The sequence below is a fragment of the Amblyomma americanum genome, chromosome 3 (genome assembly GCF_052857255.1).
Source record: "Amblyomma americanum isolate KBUSLIRL-KWMA chromosome 3, ASM5285725v1, whole genome shotgun sequence".
Classification (NCBI taxonomy): domain Eukaryota; kingdom Metazoa; phylum Arthropoda; class Arachnida; order Ixodida; family Ixodidae; genus Amblyomma; species Amblyomma americanum.
This window is the reverse complement of record NC_135499.1, coordinates 95,831,462-95,847,387: the sequence shown is the minus strand read 5'-3', so window position 1 is coordinate 95,847,387 and position 15,926 is coordinate 95,831,462. Positions and strand designations below refer to the sequence as shown.

The following is a 15,926-nucleotide window of genomic DNA, read 5'->3' as shown; positions in this document are numbered from 1 at the left end:
ATTTCTCCTATATAGAAAATAATCGCAAGGTTCCAGACAACTTTCTCAAAAATTAGGAGTGCCCATGTTTCTTTAAACAGAGTGTCAAACTCACCAACAGGAAGCAACCTCTATTTAGCACTGCCAGATAATTTCCTGCGCATGAAATGATCAGTTAGAGATTATTTACCCACAACTTGAAACCAAATGCGACGACGCTGTAGTGGAGCGTTCTAGAATAACTGTAATTACGTGGCCTCATTCAACGCTCAAAATTATACAAATAACCGGACGTTAAGGTGTTTTGCCTCAGTGGCCGGAATCAAACGGTAACCTCGTGATTCGCAACAAGAAGCCGTAGCTCCTGATCGACGGTGTCGATTCCTGGGCACCAAGAGCTGAGCGCGTCGCGTACCTTACAGATAGTTGACAGGGAACTAGGAGCTCAACTACAAAAAGCGAAAAAAAATTCAGTAAGCGCCTAACGTAAAACTGGAGCCGAGGGCAAGGCGATCGGTCACCTGAAAAAAATTTCAGTAAACTGAATGGTGTTGAAATTTATTTTATTATTCCTCTCAGCGGTCAAGTCCTGCATTGCTGTTCGCAGCTTTGAACCTTAAACCTTGCTAGAGGCCCTTAATAATGTGTAATAAAATCAAAATATCCAAAACATAGTGCTACGTTAAAGAACAAAGCAACAAACACAAATGATTGCCTAAAATGGCGACCAGAGTTCATCAAAGTGATTAGAATTACCTCCGCTAGGAAGGTTTAGTTCGCTTCCGACACCGAAGCATGGCTGCCGCGAACACATTTCTAATAGGCGCCCGTGTGCTGTGCGATGTCAGTGCACGTTAAAGATCCCCAGGTGGTCGAAATTATTCCGGAGCCCTCTTCTTCTTCTTCTTCACCCCAGGTATATGGCACATACCCACGCGGGGGGATTGGCCAAGATGTAGTTGAATAAACAAAGTTTCCATGGAAGATGACGACAAAAATGTAACACCAATCGTGAATTTTTAAAAATCAATGAATAAAAACAAGAGAACAATATTGACATTTAAATAACAGACAGCATTTTTGTGTAAAAAGAAGAGCTCGTAGAACATTAAAAGAATTAGCACATCAACCTACCAGTTGCAATTATGTAATCGTGGAGAAACCCAAAAATAGAACCCAATGCAAATCTCTTGGCGTTCGCACCAAACGATAATAATACTGGCAAAGATAAAGGGAGCCCTAACCTGGAGAGAGGGACCTCCAGGTAAATCTTTCTCTGAAGTGCGAACTTTGGGCAGTAGAGGAGAAAATGGTCTAAAGATTCAACTTTCCCACATGCGTAACAAAGGTTCGTCGGTGTCAACCCACACCTGCATACATATAAATTCAAACTTGGAATCCTGCCTGGATTTACACGAACGGACGTTGCAATTGTATGCTAAGTGCTGATAGTCAGTGGTATTTAGTAAGGGATCTCGTAACCTGGCTGATATATGTAGGAACCGCTGAAACCTGGAAATCGCCATCAGGCTGAAATTTGGGACGGGATGTGTCACTGACCCGTCAAGAGCCGACCTTGCTAAGTAATCAGCCACCTGATTTGAATGAATACCTGCATGGCCAGGGACCCAGACAAAACGAACCACCTTCAAAGTGCATGGGACAAAAAATCGCAGGATACGGCTCAAAAAATCTTCTTGTGAAGTGTCAAGGGAGACTAACAATGACAAAAAATCAGCGAGAATAATAACATGAGACACATGCCATGGAATTTTGTGAAGGGCCATTCCAAGAGCCATAAATTCCGCAAAGAATATAGGAATATAATCTGGGATGCGGACGGAATAGCTCCATGCCAAATCCTGCGAAAAGATGCCAACTGCAGCTTTTTGGCAGTACACGGAGGCATCGGTAGCAAGCACCGTATGATGGGGGTATTTCTCTATGTGATCCGAGAAAATACCGTTTAAAATGTTTGCTGGCATGTGTTTCGCATGAGATGGGAAAATGTGGTCGAAATGGAATTCCACTGCTGCCGGCGTGTCATCAACCCACTGCAAAGAACTGAGATCTACACCGATCGGTGTTAAAAGGTTCTGCGTTAACATAATTTGTGGCATTTGATACCGGGGTCAATGAAAAGAAAAGAATAAGGCCGGCTGAGACACAAAAATAGGAGTATTGACATCAGTCACTGGGTCCATCGACCTGAGGAAAGTTCGCACCATGAGTATTTGAAAACGGGAAGTTAGATCAGGGATACGGGCTTCCAGATAAAGCAGGGCGTTTGAAACTAATTTTGGGAGACCAAGGCAGAGGCGGAGAGCGCGCCTTTCCAGTAAGATTAAGGGTTGAATCTTGTAGCTTGCGCTACCAGAGAACAGAATGCAACCAAATTCAAGTGTAGGTCTTACGTAGGCTTTGTATAGTAACAATAACGTGTCGCGGCACATCCCAAACTTTTTATTGGCGATTCTTGTCAGCCGGCCTAGAGCGCGTTCTCCTTTAAACGCATTGTTCTTTATATGAAGGCTCCAATCTAATGCTGGGTGATAAGTAACACCCAGATATTTTACGGATTCCACTTGTGGAATCTGGAGAGAGCGATGGACTAATGAAATGTGCAAAGGCCTGTCATGAGGAAATATCAAAACTCCGCATTTGTCTACATTCAGGGATAAATGAATACCCTGCAACCATACTCCACCTCTTCTTCCTTTCTTCTTTCACTCCATCCTTTATTCCTTTCCTTACGATATATGAGACAGATACTGCGCCATTTCCTTCCCCCCCCCTCAGAAAAAAAACCAATTATAATATTCAGAACCTAGTGCGCATAGGCGAAAATGTTGGTACAGCTGTAAGAGCGGAAAAGTGTTTGTACCTCGCATTACTCGTAAAGCTGGCTTCCAATGGGCATCAAATATTATCATGCGCGCTGCTATGACCGAATATCTCCTCAATCGACAACGATATTACGCTTTTCTCTTTCTTCGTTGGCTTTCATTTTGTGGTTCTTGCGAGAAGCAGTTATTCGTAAACAATATGTATGCGCGAAGTTCTTGTCGAATTCCACGGTTTCTTTTTCGTGGTGGCACTGTGCCTGTGAAAACTATTTATAGCGGCACTGGACCGGCATCGTGAAGTTTCCAAAAAAAAAAACATATTTGGTAGCTCAGAAGTTCAGTACACGGTGCATAATTGCCCAGTAAGGAGTGCACATAGATAATCAGTGACAACGGCAGTTCTAGAAAACTGGATGACTATTTTGCTAACAGTGGCTGTGAAGGGGGTGATCGACTGACCTTTTCCAAACCAGATCATCAGTGACAGTTCGAGGAGCCCATAATGCATGTCCTAAACCATCACTCCGCATTGTTGTCATCGTCACTAAATCCAACCAGAAACAGGTTTTCGTGCTAGCAGCCAAAATTTTGAAGACGGCGGCATACATTGGCTGCGAGGTAACATTATGGCAAAAGAGCGGTTAAAAAAGTACGATAGAATAGCGTTCAGGGAAGTAGCTGCTTTCAGATCATTTGGTGGTTACGGTGCTTATTTTATCAATTTTATTTCCATCTGCAGACCGCGTCACCATCGTTTTCTTTTCGTATAACTTTCATGTTTTGTAGGTTTGGTTTATGGGGCTTAACGTCTCAATGTGGCTGAGACTATAAGGAATACCTTAGTTGGGCTCTAGATAACTTCAACCACCTGTTTTTTCATTAACGTGTACTGACAACGCACAACATACTGGCCTCTAGCATTTCGCCTCCATCCAAATGCGACTGCTGCGGCCGGGATCGAACCCTCTTTTTCGGGTCGGAAACCGAGCACCATAAGCACTGAGCCACCGTGGCGGCTCTACCTTCCAAGTGAAACCACGTTTAATTTCTCTAAAGCTCTTCGTAAAATAATGTAAGCATATTCTCCTACTTTCGTAAGCCTGCACTTGTGACCATGTATTACCTGACGTAAACGTCTTCAAGTGTGGTGGTTTTCACGCCCAAAGCTGCGACGCCCAGCTCCTGGCTCTGCTCTTCAAGCAGCCGCAAAGCCTCGACCATTTGCTGTGGACTGCAAGACCCCAGCTTCAGCGACACCTCGTGGAGTCTGTCGTCGCGAATGGCTGCTTCTGGGGCGAGCTGTCGCACCACGGACAGCACATGATCCAACCGGAAGGAGTCATCACGCTTTACGATGTTAACTTGGCAGCCACTGTCTGCGAGAGGTATAACAACGCGCGCGTGTCAGTCAAGGTGCCTTACAAACAGTGCTGCCTGCTAAAATTCACTGCACCTCCAAGAGAATGGCATCTTTCATATTTAGACGATTATCAGCAATGCAGGGCACAGCGTTTTGTGCCGACGTGTTGTCTCTTAAGCCGATGCACACACGCAGACTTTAAGAAGGCAAGCGAGGCAATACATGAGCACTTCTTAAACAGGCTAGCGGCACTTATAAAATTCGGCTTGCTTCTTCGTGAAACAACTCTCCTACTCACTAAACCAGTGCAGCGTTACGGTACCTGAAATCAGTTAGTAACACCTTTGGCTCTAATAGGCTGTCTTCAACTCAACAGGGCCAAATTGATAGAGCTGCAAATATGACAAAGGTCGTATCTTTACATGGTTTAGCTTGCTGAGTAATGTAACAGGCCGACCCGCGGGCAGGTGTTATTGAATGAAGGTATGCATAGACGTGTCGATTTCGCATCCTCCTAGTGGCCCGCGTCCCCTTTAAGTGAACGACAAAAACACGCGAGATGTAAGGTGGAAACCATGTTTTTTTCTTCGAAACCTTTAGTTTCCGTAGCATTCTTTCTCTGGGACTTTAAGACACTTCGCACTTTACGCGGCACTTTTTCCTTTTTTTTCCCTTGACATCTTTACTTACTGATATGCCCTAAAACCAAACACAATAAAAAGACAATTTCTTAGATAATGACAGTTATGATACTATATCTGTTGAGGACATTATATTACATATAAATAAGATAATAAAACCAGAAGGGAGAATAAAACGACAAGAAATTCATTTCATTTCCAGAATGATAGCCATAGATGAAGGAGCGACTTCATCGAACAGCAAACCAGCAACCGAAATCACAGTGCATGCACAAAATTTATTTGCGTGCGATTCAGGCAGAGTCTTTTCCCATACATAAAAAGTATCAATGACGAGACAGAAAAATACAGAAAATATAACGAACCTTTATAAATTGCCTTCACTGATTACTAAAAAGTATTTGACTCTGTCGAAAAATCAGCAGTCATGCAGGCATTACGGAGCCACAGAGTGAGCGAACCCGACGCTAATGCACCGGAATATGTCTATAACGGCTGCGAAGCCGTCATAGTTCTCTATTAAGACAGCAATAAATATACAATAAGGCAGTGTGTCCGGCCGGGAGACATGATCTAATGCTATTCACGGCCTGTTTACAGGAGGTATTCAGAGAGCTGAACTGGGCACGGTTGGCGATAAGAGTTAACAGAGAATGCCTTAGTAATATGCGACTCGCTGATAACATTGCCTTGCTAACTGACACAGAAGATGAACTTCAAAGCATGATGAATGAGTTAGACAGGCACTGCAGAAAGGTGGGTCTAAAGAATATAACAGACAAATCTAAATTATACTTTCAACAGTCTCGGAAGGAGGAAGCAGTTCACGATACATAGCCTGGCGCTAACTGCCCTAAGGAGTGCTCAGGGAAAGTAGTGACAGCAGTTCAGGGCCGCGAGAGTGAAATAACTGGAATAATAAGACTGGAGTGGAACCCATTTGACAGTTTCTCTGAGATCATGAATGGCAGTTTACTAATATTCCTGAAGAGAAAAGTGCACAAGAGCTTTATCTTGCCGGTAACCGCTTAAAGTTCAGAAATGTGAAGTCTAACAAAAAGGGTTCAGCTTAAACTGAGTAAAACGCGCGAGCTATGAGACGGGAAATGATAGGTGTTATGTTAAGAGGCAAGAACAGAGCAGAGTGAGTAAGAGAAAAAGCGAAGTTATTTACATCCTAGTCGAAATCAACAAGAAGAAAGGGACTTGGTCAGTGCTATAATGTTAAAGCATGATAACTAATGGTTTTATGATTCGAAGTCGTGCATTAGACACGGACACAATAGAGACTTAGGCATGACGGGCTTTACGAAAGTCTCCGTTCTCTGCTTGTTTGCTGCACTGTCGTGTGTCATGAATCTATGCCAATTTAGCCATATTTCGTCACTAACCGATGGTCGTTAAGGGAATCGGGACAGAATTCCATAGAGAAGGCGAGCATTGCAGGGATCGGCCGAAAGTTAGGCGGGCAGATGAGGTTAAGACGTTTGCCGGCCAGAGATAGCCGCGTCTAGCACAGGACCGGGCTAACTGGAGAGACGTGGGAGAGGCCTTTGCCCTGCAGTGGGCGCAGTCAGGCTTAAACAACAATTTTTTTTAGCTAAGCAGAAGCGAGCTAACGTGTTATTTTTGCCAAAGAACTCAGAAGACATAACCACGAGGGCAACTTTCTCTGCGCCATGAGTTTTTGCCAACCTAATGATATGTTGCACCAAAAAAGGACGGCCAATTTAGCGCAGTGAAGCCAAATGCGAATTAGGTTCGCTAGCTCTTCGATTTTTACTTAATCTTCGGTTTCGGTTCGTGATTCGACTTTTCAAGGTCGAGCAGGCTTCCGAAAATGATCGGCGCATTCCGATTTAAGCTTCACTTTGAGGGTAGTAAGGGTAATGGTATATTAGGAATTGGTCATTCTATACTTCGCATTCAAATATCACTGGGATTCCTCAGACCATTCATTGTGCAGTGGTTAAGCGATGCGCCAGTGCACTGCGATGGCATGTGCTGCCAGCGGTGGGGGCTTGTGAAACCCAATGTGCTCGTCCCGAGCAACCTCTCGCGACCAATCAATAATTTAACTGCCACCTCTCACAGCAGGCAGTCTGCTCACAATGCGATGGGCATGTTGTTATGAAGTCACAAGGTCACATGACCTAGGTGGCGGACCTGCCCCCTAGGGTTTTCCACCTAGGTGGCAGGTGGGTCACCTTATAAGGTTGCCCAGAGACCTGTGGCCACAGAGACAACGGCCAAGCAGTTGAGTGGAAGCTCTAGAGCTAAGGCAATAAAAGCACCCACGCTTTGAATGAACTGGAGCAAGTTAAGCGCTCAAGTTTCCAGGGAAGAAAAGTTCATAGAGCTGTTTGAGCAGCGTGGTGAAACAAATACTTTGTGCGTTGACTGCAAGGAGATTTGCCGCACAGCTCGTAGTATTACAAACCTTGTCAGTTGAGCACTTCTTGCAGTGCGCAGAAATAACATTATGAGAAATGGGATCTTCTCTGCCATGAGAAACAATAAAAGGCGCTTCTTGAAGACCTTGCATCACAAGGAATGTGTTCTGCCACTACGTTTGCCTGCGCACTTCCGCGTTCTAATAATGTATCGTATTCTTATTCAGACACAATTCCTAAACAGAATACAAAATGCACTCATACATTGAATTTCGAAAATTTCATCTGTTGCTAGTCATGAAAAGGCGCACAGTAGTCTATTTTTGTAGGCACTGCAGAACTCCCCGGAGGAACTATTTTGTCAGTTTTCAGAGGGAGCTGTGTCTCGGTGGGTTGTTTGTGAGACAGACAAACCTTCCCGCATGTGCCACAGCTGCCTGTTGTTTGACTAGATGGTACCAGTACGTGTTCTCTTCAACATGATAGCGTTAAGGGTGCCTTGTCAGAGGAAAGCCGGCGTCGTTAGCCGTGAGCAAAAATCCCCGAAAATATTCCTTGAGATGCGACCTGCGTGGGCCTCTGAAGTCATGTGACTTTGTTACATTATCACAGCCTGCCCGCCGGATTGTGAGCAAGCTTCCCGCCGTGACTGATGGCAGTTAACGATTTGACGCGAGAGGTTGCTCGGGAAGTGCAATCTGGGTCTCGCAAGCCCCACTGGTGGCTCCGCCTGCCATCATGTACCACAGCGCTTAGAGTGGTGTGAGGACTACAAGAGACCTACGCATGAAGCAATTCCGCATATATGGGCTTCAGCTCACTGACACTCTCGCGTCATACCCTTAAGCGGGAGCCTAATTGTCCCCTCTAGTTTTTTTTCCTTCTGTGAGGTGCGATATGTAATTAGGAAATTCAAACTCAGTTGCTGCTTTTTTCATGTCCAGGCTTGGTTCGTAAGCTACGTTTTAATACAGGCATTTAACATACCTTCGGCGCAAAGTGGGAACAAGTTACACAATACACACCGAAGAGCTTCTTGAGGAACGTCGGCGTGCCAGCGCACGCCACGCGGCCTCGACACATGAGGACCACGCGGTCGGCGAGCACCTCCGCCTCGCGCATGTCATGCGTCGAGACGAGCACCGCCGTGCGGCCTCTGCGCATTGCGAGAAGGACGTCCCACAGTTCGCGTCGGCTGTCGGGATCAAGCGACGATGACGGTTCGTCCAGGATCACCACCTGCGCGCCAGCCAGTACCCGGTCACTGCCCGAACCATCGCTGCCTGCTCATGTGCTGCCGGTCGCGGCCACCACGTTCAGGTGTGATGTGCGTTTTTCTTTAGATACCTTGTGTAAACCTTCCCTGACATTTCCTTTATATTCCTTTCCACACAGAAACTCAAGCTGAACTTATGACAAGTAGCAGCCGAAAATACCTGCTCAGCTTAACACAGGGTAGAAAAGGCTATTTCGCTTAGCGGGTATGCTGAAATTCCAGCTAACTCAACATCCCTCTTCATTCAGGGGATGAAAGACTGGAATTACGCATTGGTTGCCGTGCTCACCAAGTGGGCTATACTCCACGAAAACATTCTTTTTGCAATGAAGACAAAGAAACCGAACCGGAACACGTATCGTCCGCGGACTTTCGCTCTACGGCTGCAGTTGAACTGATTTGAATGTTTACTTTTTGCAGTTGAATACAGGAAATAGGCCTCGAACTAAAAGCTACGGGGATTGCTTGAGAGCTGCCTGAGGCCCAGTAGGGCATGTTAAAAAATAATGTGCAGAGCAACAGACCATGTTCGGAGACACAAAGATATACATGCACAGAACGGCAAAATTTACGCTCATGAAACAAGGAAATTAGTCAGCCACCAGAAACCGTCGAAGAGTATGCCGCACTTTGTTGCTGAAACCTGATGAAATGAAGGGCTCAGTGTGGTGCAAACCTAATCAATAAAAATATAGACGAAGCTGCATGAAAAATAAATTTAAAGTCCTTCATTGGTGCTGTCAAAGTTATTATGTTGTTCGAAAAATGATAATTTAGGGTGTGTGGCTACGTAAACCGAAGGCTCTCGTTGCCAACCATTGTACTCGTTCGAGGAACGTCCCAATCTTGTTTGCTTGGTGAACAAGCGTGTTTCTTAAACCTTAACTCAAGCAAGGGTCTTCAGAACGTCAGGCACGCATTCTCGCACGAACCTAAGGCAATGCGGTATGCGAAAATCAAACGTGGAATGTGCGCGAACAATCCTATATTGAGGAAAAAAGCTTCCCCATTACGCAGTGTTAACCGCGCCCGCGATAAGTAGAATAACCTTCATTTAAAAAATTCGTGTTCACGTAATACATGCTATACGTAATACGTGATACTTGCTGTACGTAATACTTGCTCACGTAACACAGCCTATTCAAAACTGCACACGTTCAACATCACATAGTCATGGCGAAAACACTTTTTTATTACAAAACATTTTGGGCTACGTCGGTTACACCAAACCTCCATGGATGACGGCAACGACAACATCGACAGTGCGGAGCAGCCGAACAGGCAACAACCGCCCATGTGGCTGTCCTGTGGCCGGAATATTGGCGAATTGACATAGATAAAGAAGCTTCATAGTTGTTCCTGTTTCTTCATTCCCAAAAAACGCTGTCGCGGTAGTCGCCATCCTACAATCAAGTAATCATTACAGAGGGCCAAACGAAGAAATAATATTCAGGTTTACTCCAAATATACGCCGGTTCAAACCGAGTCACTGTGCTATGAGTATGACTGAGCTGTGGATGCTGACGTTCAGGGTCGCCCACTATTAGGGCTAGCATGCGAGCGCGTAGCAGCGCTCTGCGGGGAGCCAATGCGCCCTACACGACCCCGCACAAAAGCAAAGAGGCTCACGCTCAGAGGGAGCTGTAGGTGTTGCTTTGCGTCTTCGGCCACTTCGCTTTCATGAGCAGTTCGGAGGATTCACTAACGCTCCGAAGAACGAGGACGCGCCCTTGCGTGTGTTATAAGATTGGACGACCCTCCGCAAAGGCCTATAGACGAAGCACATGCTGGACGAGTTGTGCTCTGGCTGAGACAGTTTCGCCGTACGCTCGGTAAATCCCTTCACCAGGAGCGATAGGCATTTTAAACTCGGAACACCATGCAGGCCAACAATGTGGTGGCAGGAGGTACCGATTGCATACTCCACACGTGCGCTTCGAAGCACGGTAATCAGCACCAAATGTGGAGAACGTACGCCTGCATGAACTTCATTGGCCGAGCTTGCGGCTTTCTATAAGCCGGAAAAAAGCTTGCGGCTTTCTATAAGCAATGACATCATGGTTGGCGTTCATGTGTGCCAATAGAGATACTATCAGAACGTTAATCTGGTCGTACCTTTGGTCTCGACAGCGTTGCGATGGCAACACTCAGGCGCTGCTTTTGTCCTCCTGAGAGTGTCTGGCAGAGGCAGTCCCTTTTGTCGCTGAGGCGGGCTTGCTTAAGGGCGTGCCAAACGCGCTTTTGTAATTGAGCTGGCCTTCTTTCTTTGAGCTGAAATCAATTGAGATCCCACAATATTCAGGAGGTAGCACAGCAAGCAGCGTACGCGTAAACTTGTATGTTTTGGGCGGGAAGGAATACTAGCTTGATTAATTCTGTTCACAAAGCCGTATTCACAAAACCGTATTACGAGTGCTTAAAAACAAGCAGCTTTCGAGTCAAGGGACACCAGGGTCAGTATTCCATAAGCTCTGCATTTTGCGTCGGTCCTTTGTCAGTGGTCAATGAAACATACCCGCCGCTTTCAAGCGTCTGTGCAAGAGATCCAGCCATTGGCTCTTTGGGGATCGGACTTTACCATTGGCTGAAATTTCATGCAATATGCAGACAATGGTGATATACATCGCAGCGCTCTGTCAACATCAGGCGACCGGACCTGACCACAGGTTGCCATAGGCTGCGATATGCAGCCAATGGTGAGGTACGTTCACCAACGTCCGAATGGCGGGGTCGCCTTTCACAGAAGCTTGAAAGCGGCGGGTATAATTGAGTGACGCACAGACAGAGGACGGAAGGTACTCGAAGTGGACCACGAAAAATGAACAGCGTATAGAATACACACCCCAGCACACATTTTTTTTAAAACTGCCGGCTAACCTCCATCTGATACAAGCAATAAAATTCTTTAAATGCTCTGGGCATGTTAAAGGTGTTAGGAATTAGAGTGCGAAAATAAGAGGAACGCCGATTGAAGCAGTTAACAGTGGGATAGTATACGCGTTCATATTTTCGCAGATTGCCGACACTGGACGTGAATTATGAAGCGCCCATGATTCTAGCGAATTTTATGTTACTTGGCGTTTGGCTGCTCTCTTTTATCCGACTGACACTTTGAAAGGCAGAAGTTCTTGAACTGCAACGGCTATCAGCAATGATGAGCTTTAGCAAGCTCCAGTTTATGAGTACTTCGTTCATAACAATTTTGCTGCTTTGTGTGAAAGACCTTGGGACCCCTGAACAATTTTTAACTGAGATCAAATTTCTCGTTCAGTTTTACGCAGAAAAAGAATGGGCCTGTAATGAAGTGGTTGCCCTCAATTTGGAAGCAGCGCACCGCTATCTTGTACATAGCTAATATATGTATATTTATATTTCACAAAACAGCAGAAGTCTTCCAACAGTTTCGACTTGCCTGTTATAGCAATTCTAAACATAAAGCCACATGTGTTAATCCGTTCATGGATAAGACTACAGGTACGTATATTTTGTTTTTGTGCTAAGCAGACTAGCAAATACCGCCCCAGTAATTAGTCACACTGCCTTATTATGAAAGCTGAGTCACGGTGCCGCCGTCATAAAGTGTTGAAACTGAAAACAAAATGATGTTAATATTTTGGCGCACTGCGTGAATGCTCTATAAACAGAAGAAATTAGACGAAAGGGAATTTCGTGGAAGTTATAAATTTCAATTTAGATTCACAATGTGCAAGCGTTGTCGGCTTTTGTTCATTCTATTTATACTTGTGTAGCCTCGAACCATACACAACTTTTGTGAGGATTATCTCGTTTGAGCTGCAGAATACATAAACTTCCTGTTTACAGTAAAGCTGTACCGACGAACTGAAGGAAAGTGCCACCGCTACGGCACTGCCTTTTATTAGTAACCCCAACTTGATATAACACTCGCGAAAGCAGCAAGCATAGTAAGAAAGAGGTCAATAGGTCCGGTCTTCGTCCCTAAGTGAATTCAAAGGTAGAATGATGGAAACAATACCAATGATTACTTGCACGGTAAGAGCCTCACCGTTGCATAAAATACGAGGTGTTCCCACACGGTCAGGTCTGGAAAGAAGACGCACTTCTGTTGGCAGAAGCTGACGATCTCTGATGCTTTGTCTGGATACTGAGACAAGTCCGTGCCGTCGACTAGAACCTTCCCGGAGTCCGGCTGCAGCAGTCCTTCAAACAGTGACGGCGAAGAGTATGAAAGTGTAGCCGGACGTGGCTATGTTCAGTAAAAGGACGCCATAATAGATTTTGTGGCTCCACTCTCTGAGGCTACTAGGGTTCGCTGATAGCTCGTTTTAATCCAAATGAGATTTGAAGTGATATTTAACGCTTAGAGAAAACCAGCCATCGCTAATGAGGTTAACCTTATCAGAGGAGCACCGTGCCGCTGGATGGCCATCTGGAGTCATGGGCGAAGGTTGCATGCGCACCAATAATGCTGGTGTGAGATTGTCATAAATAAAGCAGTACTTAAATAAAGGAGAATACTGGGCAGTGAGAAAATGGTATTAAAAGCAACTTATTTATCCAGAAAGATAATTCGACCGCAAATTATATGCTTCACGCCACTGATTGCGGAAGCTTTGTTTTCTGATCATATTTGTCTCGAACCGCCGCACAAACGGAAAGGAAGAAAGAAAAATTCACTATTTTGGTAGGCCTTAAAGTTTGAGGTTAGTTGACGGCGATGGAACGGAGACAATACTATCTATGCCATGGCTGCTCGAAACAGTGTTTCGTTTGGGAAGAAGAGCAAGAAGACGGAAAAAATAGTGTTTTTTTATTAGAGAAAATGGCATTTACCCTTATTTGCAAGCAGAGAGACTTCTCCAACCACAAGACTGCCCGTTCAAGAGCTGCCCGGATATCCACACAAATAGAAAGCAGTTTTAGAGCCGCGACATGCAGAAAGAAAAGTATTAGAGTGCTAACAGCTAACTGCACAACATCTATGTGGATCCACCCACCATCTCGCAGCCTCCACCGATCACACCCCATTGATATTAAGAGTTTATTAACAGCTCTACCCCATTCAGCCTGGAGCTACGGCGCCCTAAATCTGGCCAAGGTGCAGTGCTCTTTAAAAGTATTACTACGCGGTTTCAAGTCCGGTAGGATTACGCTTTCGTGCTAATTATCACCCGCAGCACCGTTTCCAACGCCAACAAGCAGTATTATCTGCTCTATAGTGAATATTAAGGCTCGATATCTCTTAATTATGGCGTGGATAACTGATGCAATTCAGGTCGTATAAACTAAAAAAAATGGGGATGTTGCAACTAGAACAGATATCACCAAATGAAATAATATATCGCGCTTGTTCCTGCCACATTTGGGTACCCTCTCTTTATTATTCGTCAATATCGCAAAAACATAGGCATTTATATCTGAAGGAAGCGAAGGTTAAGTTTTTATTTATGGCCAAGTAAATGGGAAGTATTCGTCTCCCACTAGCGGCATGCTCACACGAAACTCAGCGCGAAATACTTCCGGTACCAAGGCGTCCTGTGGCGCTGGAATCGTCTGAGCAAAGCTGGATGCCCACCAGATGCTCTTGGAAACAGTGCACACAGAACTGTTACTTGGTAGGCGTATGCCCCAGCAAACGATCCAAAATGGGCAAACCATATCCAGTGTTCATTGAGGTGTGCCGAGTGAAGAGCATGACGAATGGGTGTGATCAGGAGTTTCGCTCTTAGATTTAAAGAGGAGTACCTGTATGGCATATAGACTGCTACTAGTTCTCGTTGGTAAATACTCCTTTCGTTTTCTGTAGACGGCTGTTGAGCTTAAACGAAACTCAAGAAATCTGAATCATCAGTTTCGCAGCCCCGTTCCTTTCCACAATGACGGCTGTGTATCTAGATAGTTCACATCTGTTCGTACGAAGTCCCCTCTCATTACTGTGACTTATGCCTTAGGAAATATTCGTATGTGAAAAAAAAAATCTTTATGCTTTGTCCTCACTTGTCCAATAGCGTTTTCTACAGCAGAAAAAGGTGCACGGCGAAAACGCTCACCTGCAATTATGTTCATCAGTGTGGTCTTTCCGGCCCCGTTGTGCCCAAGGAGAACTGTTATTTGACCCTTGTAGACGTTCAATGTGACGCGCGAGAGAGAAGTCGTGGACGCAAAACCCTACGAGACACGCCGTAGAATTGTGTTTAGCATAATAGCACTTTTGCTGGGTTTACATAAGAATGGATTACTCATTCAATATGTTTCTTGTATCTTTGTAAGAATAATAGCAGAAGAAGCAAAGTACTCACAAATCACTAGGACAGCACATGAAAGCACAAATAAAGAAAACAACTAATGCACCCATCGTGCGATTATCTCTCCCCTCCTTTCACGTTAATTCATTCACGTATTCAGTGATGCTCAGAAACATTAGGTCTCTTTGCAGGCTTTAGGAGGGCTTGGTGCCACATTCATCAGAGAAATTTGAAAGGTCATCAGTTTCTATTGTCCCTTTTGCGGTGGTGTCCCTAACTTGCTCCTCGGCTTCTTTAAAGGGCAGCTGAAGAGGTTTTAAAACTCGACGACTTTAAAGGGTCCAATGTGTGAAGCTTCAAGTTAAAGAATTGGAAGGATAGTTTTGTGCGAGCATTTTAAATGCTGAAGTAATCGCTGATTAAAGAAGCATTCGCGTTCAGTATTCTCTGCAGTACACCGCGATAGGCAGGGGCCGCCATGGTGACGTCACGTACGGCGGCGCTACGTATGTACGACGCACAGCAGCATGCGATCCAAGGCAACGTACATCTGAAATTTCGCCAACATTATAGTCATCACGAGTCTCCTCGAACGTATACAACGCAGTGAGAAGAAGCCTGTGCGTCGTTACAGTTTTGCTCAGCGGTTACGTCACCAATTTATTGGGGTCGTGACACTTCATCCGAACATATTCACAATTTGTATTAAAAACCGTGACTCTTAATTCTATGCTATACGTTGATTCTTTACATCGTCCGTAATAATTTGATAGCGACAAAAACATAATTTCAGATTTCAACCCGCGGGCCCCGCAACTATAGAAAAATGTCATCTTAGTCAGCCAATCAGAAACATTTGTGTTCGCACGAACATGGCGGCGTAGCGAGGCCTGCTGAGCCATAGCTGACAGCATGGATGCAGGAAAGATTAAGGAGAGGCGGGTACGTGACATTTTTTGAAGCCAAACCACATGCTCCCCCTTCCCCCTTACTTAGCCGCCGTCTCACCACGCTTGCGCATGAGCAGCAGGCATTGCAGCAGAGGACGACGCTACGCCCAGCGTTACTATTGGATGCGGTGTCGGCCAAAGACTCCTATCACTCCTTGAAAAAGCGCATGACTTCCGGCACACTCGGACAGGCACACTCGACGTGCAGCTCGGATAGCGGCAGCCTCTCATGAGTTTTCCTTCATTGACAGACATGG

The 15,926-nt window shown here is 45.3% G+C and overlaps 1 pseudogene; it reads right to left on the bottom strand.

Moving 5' to 3' along the window:
• Nucleotides 1–15,926, bottom strand: part of LOC144123896 (uncharacterized) — a 121,250-nt pseudogene that overhangs the window by 31,744 nt on the left and 73,580 nt on the right.